General features: G+C 43.4%; 1 long non-coding RNA gene across 1 annotated transcript; it reads left to right on the forward strand.

The window, feature by feature from the left end:
- The first annotated feature begins 2,514 nt into the window (after positions 1-2,514).
- Positions 2,515-4,533, forward strand: LOC106576485 (uncharacterized). The gene is made up of 2 exons (XR_001321949.3): positions 2,515-2,805; positions 3,682-4,533. It is a non-coding gene; the product is annotated as an uncharacterized LOC106576485 (long non-coding RNA).
- The last annotated feature ends 13,128 nt before the right edge of the window (positions 4,534-17,661 follow it).

The raw sequence follows: 17,661 nt of genomic DNA on the forward strand, positions 1-17,661 counted from the left end.
GTGGTGGTGGATCTTTATGTTATGGGGATATTTTGCTTCCACAGGTCCTGGGCCCCTGTTAAGGTCTACAGCAACATGAACTTTATACAGTACCAGGAGATTTTTTGCCAAATACCTGTTTGCCTCTGCCAGGAGGCTGAAACTTGTCCGCAAGTTGGTCTTCCAGCAAGACACTAACCCCAAGCACACAAAAATCCACAAAGAAATTGTTAATTGGCCACAAAATCAACATTTTGTAATGGCCACCTCAAACCTGTGGTTTGAATTGAAGAGGGCAGTCCATAAGCTCAGATGAAGGATCTGGATGGATTCTGTATGGAGGAATGGTCTAAGATCCCTCCCAATGTGTTCTCTAACTCATAAAACATTTATCCTCGCAAGGTGAGGTATTGAAAGGTACTGAAAACAGGGCTGTCAATAATTTTGACCCCTACCTTTCAGAAAAAAGTATTACTTGTCATTACAAAATGTCTTTCTCTCTGCAATTGTATTAGTATAAAATAATATAATAATTAAAAAAATATATATATATATCTATATATATATATATATATATATATATATACAGCTCTGTATTTTATACAGTCATTTCTGCTCATCTTTGTCAAGGGTGTCAATAATTTCTAACCCCACTCTATGTGAACACTACAACTGACTTTGCTGATAGCTGCTTTATTGAGGAAATGTTTTACTTTACTATGACTGTGATATGTGGTTGTGTAAGTCATTCTGGATAAGAGCGTCTGTTGGATTACAAAAATGTAAATATACTAGAAATGCTAAATTTAAATGTCTTCAGAACATCAGATAAAAAGCCACTTACAGTGCATTCGGAAATGATTCAGACCGTTCACTTTTCCCACATTTTATTACATTACAGCCTTATTCTAAAAGGGATAAAAAAAAACATTCCTCATCAATCTACACACAATACCCCATAACGACAAAGTGAAAAATATATATATATACACTATATGTGATGGAAAATGTTATGTTGGTGCTTTTCTATTTATACATTTCTGTGTTCTCTGTTTGCTTTTCTATAAACCAATTTCTGTGTTCATGGAAATTACTGACGAATCCTCACTATCAGTATCTGCAATTTGGCAGTCCGCCCAGAGCCTTGTTTTCAGAAAGCAATATCTCAGTTTCAAGGTCTCAGCTTAGAGAGAAGAAGCCTTGTGAGGCATTGGTCTGTCACATGCATGACCCAGCGTTGGTCGGTCACATGAATGAAGCAAACGTTAATGATGAATTCATTTTGAATGAGCTAAATCATGCAAATATGACTTGTCTGCCACCATAGTGATGCACCGTGCATCAAGATTGTTGGAACCTCTCCTGCGCGCTGACAATAAACAATGATTCATATAAGATTGACTTGTCCCTGTGTAAGAATTTCCACAAGAAAAAAAGAAAAAAACAGAAATACCTTATTTGCATAAGTGTTCAGACTCTTTGCTATGAGACTGTAAATTGAGCTCAGGTGCATCCTGTTTCCATTGATCACCCTTGAGATGTTTCTACAACTTGATTGGAGTTCAACTGTGGCAAATTAAATTGATTGGACATGATTTGGAAAGGCACACACCTGTTTATATAAGATTCCACAGCAAAAACCAAGCAATGAGGTCGAAGGAATTGTCCGTAGACCTCCGAGACAGGAGTTTGTCGAGGCACTGGGTTACTTATTTGAAGGTAAGGTCACATTGTGTGCCTCATGACAGCATCATGTCAGAGAGTGATTCAGAGGTAACAACAACTAGTGTATAACAACTAAAGATATGCTTATTGCTTACTCCATTTCCAATACATGATCTATATTTCCATTATCTGAGATCTGCCCCTCCCTACCTTAAGGTTATGCTCAAACCCTACACCCCAACCAGAGCATTCCTGATAACACATCACAAGGGTCTTATGGTATTTTATTACCCAAGAATGCAATGGATTTATGGTATCACATTTGTGGTTATCACAATGTGCATGTACAGTGTCGGGACAATAAAATGACTTGAAAGTGAATAGAGGCTGTTGGGTTACTTATTAGAAATAAAAAAAGTACTGAAGGTCATAATTGTGTGCTCAACGTTAGCACAAACACAGTGTGGTAATTTGCTCCATGACAGATGCAATAAGCAGCCACTGATTCCAAAATTCTTGCTAAAAGATATACAGTGCCTTGAGAAAGTATTCGTACTCAACATGTTGTTGTTACAGCCTGAATTCAAAATTGATTAAATAGAATTTTGGGGGGCCAAGTGGGGAATGGTAATGTTTAAAAATGAATGTTTTAAAAGTTGTTAATAAGGTACATTAAGGATGTTAGCTTGATCTGGAAATCCTCAGGTTAAAACGGTTAGGGTTTGAAGTGGATGGACTTCCTGCTTAGCTGAGAATCAGGTGGGAGTTGAGTGGGTGGAAAAAGCATATTTTTAGAATGATGGGCACATTAGATGTCAACCACTGAACACATCATTGGAGCAGGTGTTATTCACGATGAGTTAGCAGAAAGAAGAACAGAGGGTATAAAAGAGCCATGATTTTTGAAAGGGAGTACTCTCTTTGAGCTTGCCAGAAGAGCCTGTGGACTGCTGGAAGATTTTTTTTGCTGCGGCTTTTTAGCCTACAATATATTTCGATTTTTATTATACTCATATTTAAATTTGCATTATACTCAGTTAAAGTAAAATTCTAGGAGGAATCCTTAATGGTACCTCATTGATAGAGGTGTGGTAAGTTAGCGGTTAGTTTCTAGAAGACGTCTGACGGACTGATCAGACTCTGTTTATAGAGTTGTAGAAGGTAAGAAACCGTTTTTCTTGTTATTAAATAGTGTGTGTCTTATAAAATTGTAACAGACCAAAAATATTTTATTGGTACACCCCAAGAAGGGCATAGTTAAGTGCGCTGAAGGTTGTCTATCAACTTAATTTACTGTAAATGTTTGCTTATCATTGATTTGTGAATGATTGATCTGGGATTAATTATGCCTGTTTCTGGAATTTTAAATAAACTCGCTTTATTGTTCTGAAACCCTGTGTCATCAAAGAGTCATACAAGTGCATGTCGTTTTACTCTTTCTGAAATAGACTGGATTGATTGAGGATTTATTAACATCTGGTTAATTCGTTTATTGGGGACCCATGTGGCTGGTATAAAGGAACCTAGCCTGAAACCCAACTATAGGTACTGAGTGCATTGGTAGGAGTCGTAGGGAGGGTGTCTATGGGCTAAAGTCAACCCAGAGGAGGGCGACCCGCTCATAGTGTGCCGAGGTTACTGTGTATTTTCTGGCGCTAAGGATCAGATGATTTGAAAGAAGATCATGGGCCTTATGAGAAAACCCCAAAATGTCTGTTCTACCCTAAATGCAGAACATGTACAGGACACAATGCAACAGAGACAGACCATTTTACCTAATAGGCAGAAAAACGGTCACCAGAAGTTCATCCTGTTTCCACGAAACTCATGTTTTATGACAGAGAATTTACATAATTGTGACACTGAAGTGATGAATGCATACTTAATTAAGTCAACGCATATAACCTCAAGATCGAAGAAGTTTCCATTTGTACTAGCCTTTGCATTTTGATGTGACTGCTTGTACCCCAGAGCACTCTGCATAAAGCTGTTACCTCAACCACAACCACAGACTCAACTCTTCTCCTTTACCTTTAGAGTCAACTTGTTCCTGAAGGTCTCTATCTAAAACAGTCGTGGAAGCCACCCTGACAGCCAGTGAGTGCCAGGTAGAGGAACAGAAAGACCTACTGCTATCACTGAGAGCCACAGTGGAGAAACAGAGTTCTGCACTCCAAGAGCTGAGAGCCACCGTGGAGGAACTGAAGAGAGAGAACAGAGAGAGACCGAAGGTAGCCTTCTCAGCTTCACTGTCTGAAACCAAAGGACCATACAATACTGACATCACCCTGGTCTACAAGCATGTCTTCACCAACACTGGCAATGCTTACAGTCCGGTGACTGGCATCTTTAAGGCGCCGGTGAGTGGAATCTACTACTTCAGATACACTGCCTTTGGATTCACCTCCAAACATAGAAGAGTGTCCCTGTACAAAGGAGGACAAGTTATGGTGACTGTGACTGACCATAGCACACCACATGATGGAGAAGACAGTGGATCCAATGGTGTCACCCTGCAGCTGGAGGAAGGTGAAGAGGTCTACACACGTCTTAAAGCAGAACATCAGGTCTATGATGACGGGGCTCACCATACCACCTTCACCGGCTTTCTGATCTGCACTTAGGAAGCAGAGTAACAATTGTTAGCAAAAATGTGCATTTGATTACCAAGTCAAATTTCAGATTTTTTATTCAGTAAAATTGTTAATGAATAGATATTAACAGTTCCAGTGATTTACATTCTCTCAAGTAAAATAGATAACAATGTGACAATCCTTTACGAAGGTTTTGATTTGCTACTAAAATACATCGACTGTGGTGTTTTATGCGATGCTTAAGACATTGAGTTGTATGTATCTTTGATTTTAAAATAAAATAAGATTAATAAGATACACATTGAATTGTCTGTTTGTAAAATATATTGAGAGATGTACAGTATGCATGAATATTCTCCAACCGCCCCTCGCTTCCAAAAATGTAAGAAATGTTTTTAAATGTAAATTCGATCCATTTCTGTGTTCATGTTTTAAATTAATTTTGACATGTTTATTTACACATTTATGCCAATCTGGGATAGGAGGCTGTCTTTGACAACTGTTTCATGAAATTCATCATTGTATACAATCGAATCATTTCCTAGCATGATTGACAAGGTGCTATGGAAAATATGACTGCCGTAACAATGAGTGTGTTTTGGACGCAGGTAATCAGAAAGGAGTGAATTAATTGTTTGGCTTTCCATTTCATTTGGTGCCAGCACCCTGTATGTTATTTGAAGACAATCTGGAAAATCTGGACATGCTCTAGGAGTCTACACGATGTCAGGCATACAATACCATTCTGGACAACAGATATTAATCAATATCGGACCGTCATTCTGGACAACAGGAATTGAAAACATCAACATCCCTCTTTCTGAAACTTTTTTGGTCATGCATACTGAAAATACATGCATATTTAGGTTCTCCAAAATATTTACATTTTAGTAATTTAGCAGACGCTCTTATCCAGAGCAACTTACAGTAGTTAATGCATACATTTCATGAAAAAAAATTCCCCATACTGGTCCCCCGTGGGAATCGAACCCACAACCCTGGCGTTGCAAACACCATGCTCTACCAACTGAGCCACACGGGATATGTCGTCGCAGCTCGCAGACAGATGGTTTGCATCACTGATACAGTATGAGTGTGAATGGACAAGAGTGCTGTATGTGGAATGACAGCAGCCTTGCACTGAGCACTGTTTGACCCTGGTTGAGTTGTTGCCTATCTTTTACATTCTGTAATTTCCTCAACTCTCAGGTGGTTCAGTGGTTGACATCATGCATGTATAGAGAGGGAGAAGTTATCCACACATGCACCATACATGGCTTTATATGGAACACACTGAGGTGCAAGGTCATTGGATGTCAGGGAGAGATGGAGGAGGGAGGTAGAGAAGGATGGAGAGTTGGAGGGAGGTGGAGAAGGATGGAGAGTTGAAGGGAGGTAGAGAAGGAGGGAGAGAGAGAGAAACACACAGAGGGACAGAAATGTAGTGTTACAAGGTCGTGAGACTTTCCTCTAGTAGATACCAACCCAATTAGATTTCATAACAATCAATCAGAAATATAGGATGTCCTCTGGGCACAACCACATGTGTGTGTAGTGTAATATCATTGCTAAACTGGAACATCTTTTAAAGAATACCTCTAAGGTGATATCATTTATTCAGAAGACGCTTCAGCTAAACAATAGCAGATGTGGAAATAGAATTGAGCACACATTGTCAACATAGCTCACGTAAACATGCACAGCTCCCATCCCAAATGGCACCCTATTCCCTACATAGTGCACTAGAACATATGAGGCTCTGGTCAAAAGTAGTGCACTATGTAGGGAATAGGGTGCCTTTTGGGACACAGACAGATGGTTCGGGAGGTTATGTAAGATAAGATCACAATGTTCTTTTTAGAATACCAAACCAAAACTCCTTCACCATGGCGAAATCGGAGCAAACGTTTGCCCTAAGAAATGTGGGTTTTATGAAAACAGGATATCCCCTACAAAAACAATAACAGAAACAACAACTGTTTCTATTCCAAACAGGTGAAGATAATTATGTCATTTAATCTGGTGCCTTTATGGGTGAATGCTGACACCCACATGTCTGTGCCAGGCCAATAAAACTACATCCTGTCTGCTAGTACCTGCGTCTGATCAAATCAAATTTTATTTGTCACATGCACCGAATACAACAGGTGTAGACCTTACTGTGAAATGCTTACTTACAAGCCCTTAACCAACAATGCAGTTCATGAAATAGAGTTAAGAAAATATTTACTAAATAAACTAAAGTAAAAAATAGAATAAAGTAACACAATAAAATAACAACAATACAAGGTCTGGTGATTTTCATGATTATTTTCTCTTCAATGGGCCTAAACATGCCCTTTTCTACTGTCCTGTAGGTAATATGAAGATAGTACTGTATTTAGAGGGGCAACAGTTATTAACCTTGGGGCTCTGGAGTGGCACAGCAGTCTAAGGAACTGCATCTCAGTGATAGAGGCGTCCCTACAGTCCCTGGTTCGAATCCAGGCTGTGTCACATGCAGCCGTGATTGGGAGACCCATAGGGCGGCGCACAGTTATCCGGGTTTGACCGGGGTAGGCCATCATTGTAAATAAAAATGTATTCTTAACTGACTGAATAAAAAATAAAAAATACCTCCAACACCAATAGGAGACAGTGACTCCTGTGTTAATTAACAGTTATGGTTGCTTCTTTCATCGGAGCATTGGCAACATTACAAGTGATTCTTTTCCTGTTGTCTTCCTGCCTGTGTCATTCATTCATTCATTCATTCCTATTTCCGGCCCACATCATCATTCCTCGTCCTGGGGTCCGGTCCCCTAAGTCATAACACTGAGTGGTCCTGGGGTCTGGTTCCCTGCAGTCATAACAGTGAATGGTCCTTTTAAAAATGTTTAAGAATATAGCACCACAACAAACCTGCCAGGAGCGGGCCGCCCACCAAAACTCACAGACCAGGCAAAAAGGGCATTAATCAGAGAGGCAACAAAGAGACCAAAGATAACCCTGAAGGAGCTGCGGAGATTGGAGTATCTGTCCATAGGATCACTTTAAGCCGTACACTCCACAGAGCTGGGCTTTACTGAAGAGTCGCCAGAAAAAAAGCCATTGCTTAAAGAAAAAAATAAGCAAACACATTTGGTGTTCACCAAAAGGCATGTGGGAGACTCACCAAATGTATGGAAGAAGGTACTCTGGTCAGATCAGACAAAAATTTTGCTTTTTGGCCATCAAGGAAAACGCATGTTTGGCGCAATCCCAACACCTCTCATCGCCCCGAGAACACATTTACGTCATTTAGCAGATGCTCTTATCCAGAGCGACTTACAAATTGGTGCATTCACCATATGATATCCAGTGGAACAACCAATTTACAATAGTACATCTATATCTTTTTTGGGGGGGAGGGTAGGGGGAGGGTTAGAAGGATTACTTAATCCTATCCCAGGTATTCCTTAAAGAGGTGGGGTTTCAGGTGTCTCCGGAAGGTGGTGATTGACTCCGCTGTCCTGGCGTCGTGAGGGAGCTTGTTCCACCATTGGGGTGCCAGAGCAGCGAACAGTTTTGACTGGGCTGAGCGGGAACTGTGCTTCCGCAGAGGTAGGGAGGCGAGCAGGCCAGAGGTGGATGAACGCAGTGCCCTTCTTTGGGTGTAGGGACTGATCAGAGCCTGAAGGTACGGAGGTGCCGTTCAGTTCCCACAGTGAAGCATGGTGGTGGCAGCATCATGCTGTGGGGATGTTTTTAATCGGCAGGGACTTTGAAACTGGTCCGACTTGAAAGAATGATAAATACAGGGTAATTCTTGAGGGGAAACTTGTTTCAGTCTTCCAGAGATTTGAGACTGGGACGGAGGTTCACCTTCCAGCAGGACAATGACCCTAAGCATACTGCTAAAGCAACACTCGAGTGGTTTAAGGGGAAACATTTTAATGTCTTGGAATGGCCTAGTCAAAGCCCAGACCTTAATCCAATTGAGAATCTCTGGTATGACTTAAAGATTGTGTACACCAGCAGAACCCATCCAACTTGAAGGAGCTGGAGCAGTTTTGCCTTGAAGAATGGGCAAAAATCCCAGTGGCTAGATGTGCCAAGCTTATAGAGACATACCCAAAGAGACTTGCAGCTGTAATTGCTGTAAAATGTGGCTCTACAAAGTATTGACTTTGGGGGCGTGAATAGTTATGCACGCTCAAGTTTTCCGTTTTTTGTCTTATTTCTTGTTTGTTTCACATTAAAAAATACTTTGCATCTTCAAAGTGGTAGGCATTTTGTGTAAATCAAATGATACAACCCCCCCCAAAAAAAATCTATTTTAATTCCAGGTTCTAAGTCAACAAAATAGGAAAAATGCCAAGGGGGGTGAATACTTTTGCAAGCCACTATACACCTCCATTAGGCTGATAGAAATCCTCCTGATTTAGTTTAATGATTAGGCTGATCATTATTTCTACAGTCTACACTTGATTTTCTAACATGAGTGGGGTGGGTGTGGCTTCATAAAAATGAAGACAGCAGTTCCACCTCCGACACCACCAAAACATCAGCTATGAGGGCGCCGGCTATCATCGCTTAAAGCTTGACTTGATAGAATCTAGGCCTAAGTGTATGTGGAGGCAGAGGGCTTTGCATAGCAGAAACTCCCAGCTACCCCTTCAGCCTGCCTCTCTACACTATCAGCCCAGTCTCTGTGAGTGAAGAGGAGAGCGATGTCCGCACATGTCAACTCCTTAGAATGCTCAAATAGTTTCTATTGCCGTGGGAACAGAGTACTGTCAGTGGAGGAATTATCTATTTTCTTCACTTACAGGTTAAAGGTTAATCATCAGTCACTCATCAACCCACCTACCCTCCTGCCTGCATAGCATAGATAGATATATAGATTCTGATTAGTGAAGCCGAATCTCATCTCTCACAAGTCAATGCCCTGGAATGTGATACCTACCTCTATTCTCATTCACCAGTTTTTTATCTCTTCATATTTCAGGTTATATTACATGTATCTAAGATGGTGAAGGACAAACACACATTCCAGTGGTCTGATGCTATGACACTGTTGGACTGGGTCCAAGAAGTTAGTAAATTCCTGAACATCAGCTGCTAGATCTGGGTCTACTATTAGAAGATGTTAAGTAGCCTTGCTCAAGACAGAATGTGTTAACTCCACTACTGCAGAAATACTGTAGCCTAAAATGTCATGTATGTTTGCCTTCACCCTATTGCACCAACTATCTGTGTCATAAGTCAAGTCACTACAGCTTGAGTCAGAGTCCTGGAATACAACACTGTCTACAATACTACTGTGCAGATCCTTGTAAGAAAAGAAAACATGTGAATACACCAATAAAAATATACTGTATGGTATAGCAAGCTCTTTGAAAACATCATGGGCAGACCTGGCATAGCACAGAACATGCATGAGTGATGTGGTAATGATTATGGTGCCGGCCAGAAGGGGACTGTTGTCATGTGTGAGCTTTACAATGAGAGCGTGATGAGAGCTTTGCAGAGACGTGAAATCCTTATCCAGCTAGACAGATGACCAGTGTGTGTGTGTGTGTGTGTACACACACACGCACACACACACACACACACATATACACACAAACACACCTCCATGCGTCTCCTAGCTGTCTATAGCTCCTTATTTTACTGATAAGAGTGGTTGGCCTCGTGACAGCAGTATGCAGGCATGTCAGAGTGATTGGGAGGAATTTAGGACCAGCACTTGGTCAGTAAGCAGAGAGAAAAGGGTTGGTATGCAGTGGTGTAAAGTACTTAAGTAAAAATACTTTAAAGTACAGTAATACTTAAGTTGTTTTTTGGGGTATATATTTTTGACAACTTTTACTTTTACTTCACTACATTCCTAAAGAAAATAATGTACTTTTTACTCCATGCATTTTCACTGACACCCAAAAGTCCTCGTTACATTTTGAATGGTTAGCAGGACAAGGAAATTGTCCAATTCACGCACTTATCAAGAGAACATCCCTGGTCATCCCTACTGCCTCTGATCTGGCGGACTCACTAAACACAAATGCTTTGTTTTTAAATTATGTATGGGTGTTGGAGTGTGCCCCTAGCTAAAACAGGAAAATTGTGCTATCTGGTTTGCTTAATATAAGTAATTTGAAATGATTTATGCTTTTACTTTTATTTTTGATACTTAAGTATATATTTTTTAGCAATTACATTTACTTTTGATACTTAAGTATATTTAAAACCAAATACTTTTAGACTTTTACTGAAGTAGTATTTTACTGGGTGACTTTCAATTTTAATGAAGTATTATTTTACTGGGTGACTTTCAGTATTACTTCAGTGATTTACTATTAAGGTATCTTTACTTTTACTCAAGTATGACATTTGGATACCTTTTCCACCACTGTTGGTATGTCAGCTAGGTGACTCCTGCTCTTCACTCTTAAGAACAGAGAGAGAAGGGTTGCTATGTCAGGTAGGTGACTCCTGCTCTTCACTCTTAAGAACAGAGAGAGAAGGGTTGCTATGTCAGCTAGGTGACTCCTGCTCTTTACTCTTAAGAACAGAGAGAGAAGGGTTGCTATGTCAGGTAGGTGACTCCTGCTCTTTACTCTTAAGAACAGAGAGAGAAGGGTTGCTATGTCAGGTAGGTGACTCCTGCTCTTTACTCTTAAGAACAGAGAGAGAAGGGTTGCTATGTCAGCTAGGTGACTCCTGCTCTTTACTCTTAAGAACAGAGAGAGAAGGGTTGCTATGTCAGGTAGGTGACTCCTGCTCTTTACTCTTAAGAACAGAGAGAGAAGGGTTGCTATGTCAGCTAGGTGACTCCTGCTCTTTACTCTTAAGAACAGAGAGAGAAGGGTTGCTATGTCAGGTAGGTGACTCCTGCTCTTTACTCTTAAGAACAGAGAGAGAAGGGTTGCTATGTCAGCTAGGTGACTCCTGCTCTTTACTCTTAAGAACAGAGAGAGAAGGGTTGCTATGTCAGCTAGGTGACTCCTGCTCTTCACTAATAAGAACAGTAGAATATTTGTGGAAATACTTCATACATTAATGTTAAGTGATTAAACTCTCTAAATGTAATATTTTTTTTTTTTTAAATCCATCACAAAGACATGCACATACCTCAGCTAAGTCCCCGGTCATGATAACACATACCTCAGCTAAATCCCAGGTCATGACAACACATACCTCAGCTAAATCCCAGGTCATGACAACACACCTCAGCTAAATCCCAGGTCATGGTAAAACATACCTCAGCTAAATCCCAGGTCATGACAACACACACCTCAGCTAAATCCCAGGTCATGACAACACATACCTCAGCTAAGTCCCAGGTCATGATAACACATACCTCAGCTAAGTCCTATTTCATGATAACACATACCTCAGCTAAGTCCTATTTCATGATAACACATACCTCAGCTAAATCCCAGGTCATGATAACACATACCTCAGCTAAGTCCCAGTTCATGATAACACATACCTCAGCTAAATCCCAGGTCATGATAACACATACCTCAGCTAAGTCCCAGGTCATGATAACACATACCTCAGCTAAGTCCTATTTCATGACAACACATACCTCAGCTAAGTCCCAGGTCATGATAACACATACCTCAGCTAAGTCCCAGGTCATGATAACACATACCTCAGCTAAGTCCCAGGTCATGGTAACAAGTATAACAGGGTAGATGTGTGCGTGAGTAATGGGTGAGGATGCTTTAGGTCAAAGGTCAAAGGGGAGGAGAAGTATTTTTCTCCTAGACCATTTAATGAAACCATACCTAGCTGTGTAGATGGTGTAGGATGACCAGAATGATTTGTTCGGTTCCTCTACGCATGTGATTCAACAGTCACGGGTCACCTCTCCCCCTCAGTGGAGGGGCCTCCAAGGGGTCTCCAAGAGGTCTCTAAGAGGTCTCCAAGGGGTCTCCAAGGGGTCTCCAGGGGGTCTCCAGGGGGTCTCCAGGGGGTTTCCAAGAGGTCTCCAAGAGGTCTCTAAGGGGTCTCTAAGAGGTCTCCAGGGGGTCTCCAGGGGGTCTCCAAGAGGTCTCTAAGGGGTCTCCAGGAGGTCTCCAAGAGGTCTCTAAGGAGGTCTCCAGGAGGTCTCTAAGGGGTCTCCAGGAGGTCTCTAAGGGGTCTCCAGGAGGTCTCTAAGGGGTCTCCAGGAGGTCTCTAAGGGGTCTCCAGGAGGTCTCTAAGGGGTCTCCAGGAGGTCTCCAAGGGGTCTCCAAGGGGTCTCCAGGAGGTCTCTAAGGGGTCTCCAGGAGGTCTCTAAGGGGTCTCCAGGGGGTCTCCAGGGGGTCTCCAAGAGGTCTCTAAGGGGTCTCCAGGAGGTCTCTAAGGGGTCTCCAGGGGGTCTCCAGGAGGTCTCTAAGGGGTCTCCAGGAGGTCTCTAAGGGGTCTCAGGAGGTCTCTAAGGGGTCTCAGGAGGTCTCTAAGGGGTCTCCAGGAGGTCTCTAAGGGGTCTCCAGGAGGTCTCTAAGGGGTCTCTAAGGGGTCTCAGGAGGTCTCTAAGGGGTCTCAGGAGGTCTCTAAGGGGTCTCCAGGAGGTCTCTAAGGGGTCTCCAGGAGGTCTCTAAGGGGGCCACATTGAAAGAACACCTCTGTTTGTAGGAAAGAAGGATACCAGCTGATACTGAGTAACTATCCTGAGAGCTCAGACAGACGAACAACACCCCACAGACACATAGAATCAGGCATGGACGCAGCCACACACACACACACAAGCACGCACGCACGCACGCACACACGCACACACACACGCACACACATACACCTCTCTCTCTCTGTCCAACGCTCACATGGCCCATGGTCCATACCTTCATACCTCAGCCCCTGTCTTGGTCGCTGATTGGCCAGTTAGAGTGAACAACCAAACGGTCTATTGATTCCTGTCGGAATGTTTGGAATGTTAGATGGCTATCAGAGTTCCTGAATATCTGAGGTCAGTTCTCCTGTAACCTGGGGCAACTTAGGAACTCTTGGAATTTCCATTCCTTAGTGACGAGGCTAGGTCAGGAACCCAATGTCCTCCTTAACCTGGATGTGTCTCAAATGGCACCCTATTCCCTACATAGTGCACTACTTTTTGAGTCCAATGGGCCCTGGTCAAAAGTAGTGCACCATATAGGGAACAGGATGCAGTTTTGGACACCTCTGTTGTTAGTTGGTGACTGCTGAGATTCCATATATGGACAGGTTGAACCTGGATGTAATATGAATAGGGTCAATCTCTAACTCATGTCAGTGACAGAGAATGTGTGTGGTTGTTGACTTTGGCAGGACCTTTGTGGATGTATGCACCAGCTATTTATGTACAGTATCAGCCAAGCTGTGTATGAAGTAGGGCAAAGACTGACAGTCAGACAGCACCAGCGTCTCACTACTGATCTGGAGTCAGTTTTGGGTTCAACACCATATTTCACTAATTACTCCCATTCTGAGTGGCATCACCCTCCTACCTTCAAAAACACTAGGCTAAAGATGTGTGTGTGTGTGTGTGTGTGTGTGTGTGTGTGTGTGTGTGTGTGTGTGTGTGTGTGTGTGTGTGTGTGTGTGTGTGTGTGTGTGTGTGTGTGTGTGTGTGTGTGTGTGTGTGTGTGTGTTTGTGCGCGTTTGTGAAAAAGACAATGAAAGAGGAGACGGATGCAAGGAAACCTCACTTTCATTTGTGACCCACAACAGAATGTTTCAGCCCAATCCTAAACCGATAGGATGAGGGTTCCCTGTGGTGATTGAGAGAGAGGGTTTGTTGTATCTATAAAACTGGGTTGGGAGAGAAAGATCTGTCCTATTTGGGCTTTATCTGGGTGGATGAGAACAAACACACTGAAATCACTAAAATATCTCTCTCCCTCATCACAACACTCTAACCTCTCTCCTCACGTCTATAATAGTGTTGTCATCACTCACTATATATGACCTCTTGCCAGCATTCTCAACCTCCCACCACTCTGTCTCTCTCTCTCTCTCCCCCCACCCCCCTCTTTGTAGTGGTTCTTGATTGTATGCCAGAGACATTCCAAATGGTGTAGTAGTCCAGACAACCGGAGTCAACCCATTCAGCCAGTCAGACCCAAATACCTCAATTCCCGAACATCGCCAGCATAGAAGCAGCTAAAAATAGAAAGATCACCACGGAAACGTGTCTGACGTTCATAGAGAAATGCTTAATGGTGTGGTCACTGGTTCCAGGGTTTAGGGGTTAGCTTGGGTTGGGCTGGGTTGGAGGAGGGGTGATAAAGTGAGCTCCAGATTCCTTCCCTGCTACAGTAGCCTGGGCCCACATCTGTTTGTGCTGTGTTGCCAGCTCTTATGGTCATTGCGGTGTTTGCTGTTTATGACAATAGGAGTTGGCTATACAGCACAAACAGACCTGGGACCAGGCTATCTCTACAGAACTCAGTCAGTGGTAGAAAGAGACCAGTCTTCTCAGAGACGTTCGGCGAAACCAACCCATGCTAAAGCTTTAAACCAGCCCTTTAAACCAGCCCATTAAACCAGCCCTTTAAACCAGCCCTTTAAACCAGCCCATTAAACCAGCCCTTTAAACCAGCCCATTAAACCAGCCCTTTAAACCAGCCCATTAAACCAGCCCTTTAAACCAGCCCTTTAAACCAGCCCATTAAACCAGCCCTTTAAACCAGCCCATTAAACCAGCCCTTTAAACCAGCCCATTAAACCAGCCCATTAAACCAGCCCTTTAAACCAGCCCTTTAAACCAGACCATTAAACCAGCCCTTTAAACCAGCCCATTAAACCAGCCCTTTAAACCAGCCCTCTAAAACGACCACTGTCACACACATACCCACACACACCTACACACACACTTACACACTCCACTGTACTGTTACTACTGGCCCTGGGCCTGCTTGGGTTCCTGGTGTGTGTGTGTGTGTGTGTGTGTGTGTGTGTGTGTGTGTGTGTGTGTGTGTGTGTGTGTGTGTGTGTGTGTGTGTGTGTGTGTGTGTGTGTGTGTGTGTGTGTGTGTGTGTGTGTGTGTGTGTGTGTGTGTGTGTGTTTATTTTACTTACTCTGTTTTCACCACCAGACCCAGCCCTGCATGTGGAATGTCCTGCTAGCCTACAGTGCCTGTTTCTCCAGACAGGAGCATGTCCTGCTAGCCTACAGTGCCTGTTTCTCCAGACAGGAACATGTCCTGCTAGCCTACAGTGCCTGTTTCTCCAGACGGGAACATGTCCTGCTAGCCTACAGTGATTGTTTCTCTAGACAGGAGCATGTCCTGCTAGCCTACAGTGCCTGTTTCTCTAGACAGGAGCATGTCCTGCTAGCCTACAGTGCCTGTTTCTGTAGACAGGAGCATGTCCTGCTAGCCTACAGTGCCTGTTTCTCTAGACAGGAGCATGTCCTGCTAGCCTACAGTGCCTGTTTCTCCAGACAGGAGCATGTCCTGCTAGCCTACAGTGCCTGTTTCTCCAGACAGGAGCATGTCCTGCTAGCCTACAGTGCCTGTTTCTCCAGACGGGAACATGTCCTGCTAGCCTACAGTGATTGTTTCTCTAGACAGGAGCATGTCCTGCTAGCCTACAGTGCCTGTTTCTCTAGACAGGAGCATGTCCTGCTAGCCTACAGTGCCTGTTTCTGTAGACAGGAGCATGTCCTGCTAGCCTACAGTGCCTGTTTCTCTAGACAGGAGCATGTCCTGCTAGCCTACAGTGCCTGTTTCTCCAGACAGGAGCATGTCCTGCTAGCCTACAGTGCCTGTTTCTCTAGACAGGAGCATGTCCTGCTAGCCTACAGTGCCTGTTTCTCCAGACAGGAGCATGTCCTGCTAGCCTACAGTACCTTTTTCTCCAGACAGGAGCATGTCCTGCTAGCCTACAGTACCTGTTTCTCTAGACAGGAGCATGTCCTGCTAGCCTACAGTACCTGTTTCTCCAGACAGGAGCATGTCCTGCTAGCCTACAGTGCCTGTTTCTCTAGACAGGAGCATGTCCTGCAAGCCTACAGTGATTGTTTCTCTAGACAGGAGCATGTCCTGCTAGCCTACAGTGACTGTTTCTCCAGACAGGAGCATGTCCTGCTAGCCTACAGTGTCTGTTTCTCCAGACGGGAGCATGTCCTGCTAGCCTACAGTGACTGTTTCTCCAGACAGGAGCATGTCCTGCTAGCCTACAGTGTCTGTTTCTCTAGACGGGAGCATGTCCTGCTAGCCTACAGTGACTGTTTCTCTAGACAGGAGCATGTCCTGCTAGCCTACAGTGTCTGTTTCTCTAGACGGGAGCATGTCCTGCTAGCCTACAGTGTCTGTTTCTCCAGACGGGAGCATGTCCTGCTAGCCTACAGTGACTGTTTCTCCAGACAGGAGCATGTCCTGCTAGCCTACAGTGTCTGTTTCTCCAGACGGGAGCATGTCCTGCTAGCCTACAGTGACTGTTTCTCCTGACAGGGGCATGAGTGACTACCTTCAGACTTGGCCCTTTTCACTCCTCTGTTGGTGTTCACTCAAGGGGAAAACACTAGTCCACTAGAGTTTATACAAGTTCCCACTCTGTTTTAAACTGCATCCTAAATGGCTCTCTATTCCCTATGTAGTGCACTACAGAGCTCTGGTCAAAACTGGTCCAAAGTAGTGCTCCCAAGCGGCTCCCGAGTGGCGCAGCGGTCTAAGGCACTGCATTTCAGGGCTAGAGGTGTCACTACAGACATTCAATTCCAGGCTGAATCACAACTGGCCATGATTGGAGGTCCCATAGGGCAGCGCGCAATTGGCCCAGCGTCGTCCGGGTTTGGCCTGGGTAGGCCATCATTGTAAATAAGAATTTGTTCTTAAAAACTTGACTGGTTAAACAAAACAAATGTAAAAAATATAGAGAGAGAATAGGGTGCCATTTGGGACGCACTTCTGTCTTGTACTGTAGTTCACTAAGTCCTGATAACAGAACATGTCCATTCTCTCTCTTCTCCTGTTACATACTGTAGTCGAAACCTATTCCCCCGTGTGTTAAATTACATACTGTAGCCTACACCTATCCCCTCCTGTGTTAAATTACATACTGTAGTCTACACCTATCCCCTCCTGTGTTAAATTACATACTGTAGTCTACACCTATCCCCTCCTGTGTTAAATTACATACTGTAGTCTACACCTATTCCCTCCTGTGTTAAATTACATACTGTAGCCTACACCTATCCCTTCCTGTGTTAAATTACATACTGTAGCCTACCCCTATCCCCTCCTGTGTTAAATTACATACTGTAGCCTACACCTATCCCCTCCTGTGTTAAATTACAAACTGTAGCCTACACCTATCCCCTCCTGTGTTAAATTACATACTGTAGTCTACACCTATCCCCCCTGTGTTAAATTATATACTGTAATCTACACCTATCCCTCCTGTGTTAAATTACATACTGTAGTCTACACCTATCCCTCCTGTGTTAAATTAAATACTGTAGTCTACACCTATCCCTCCTGTGTTAAATTACA

The sequence above is a fragment of the Salmo salar genome, chromosome 17, assembly GCF_965601325.2.
Source record: "Salmo salar chromosome 17, fSalSal1, whole genome shotgun sequence".
NCBI classification, from domain to species: Eukaryota; Metazoa; Chordata; class Actinopteri; order Salmoniformes; family Salmonidae; genus Salmo; species Salmo salar.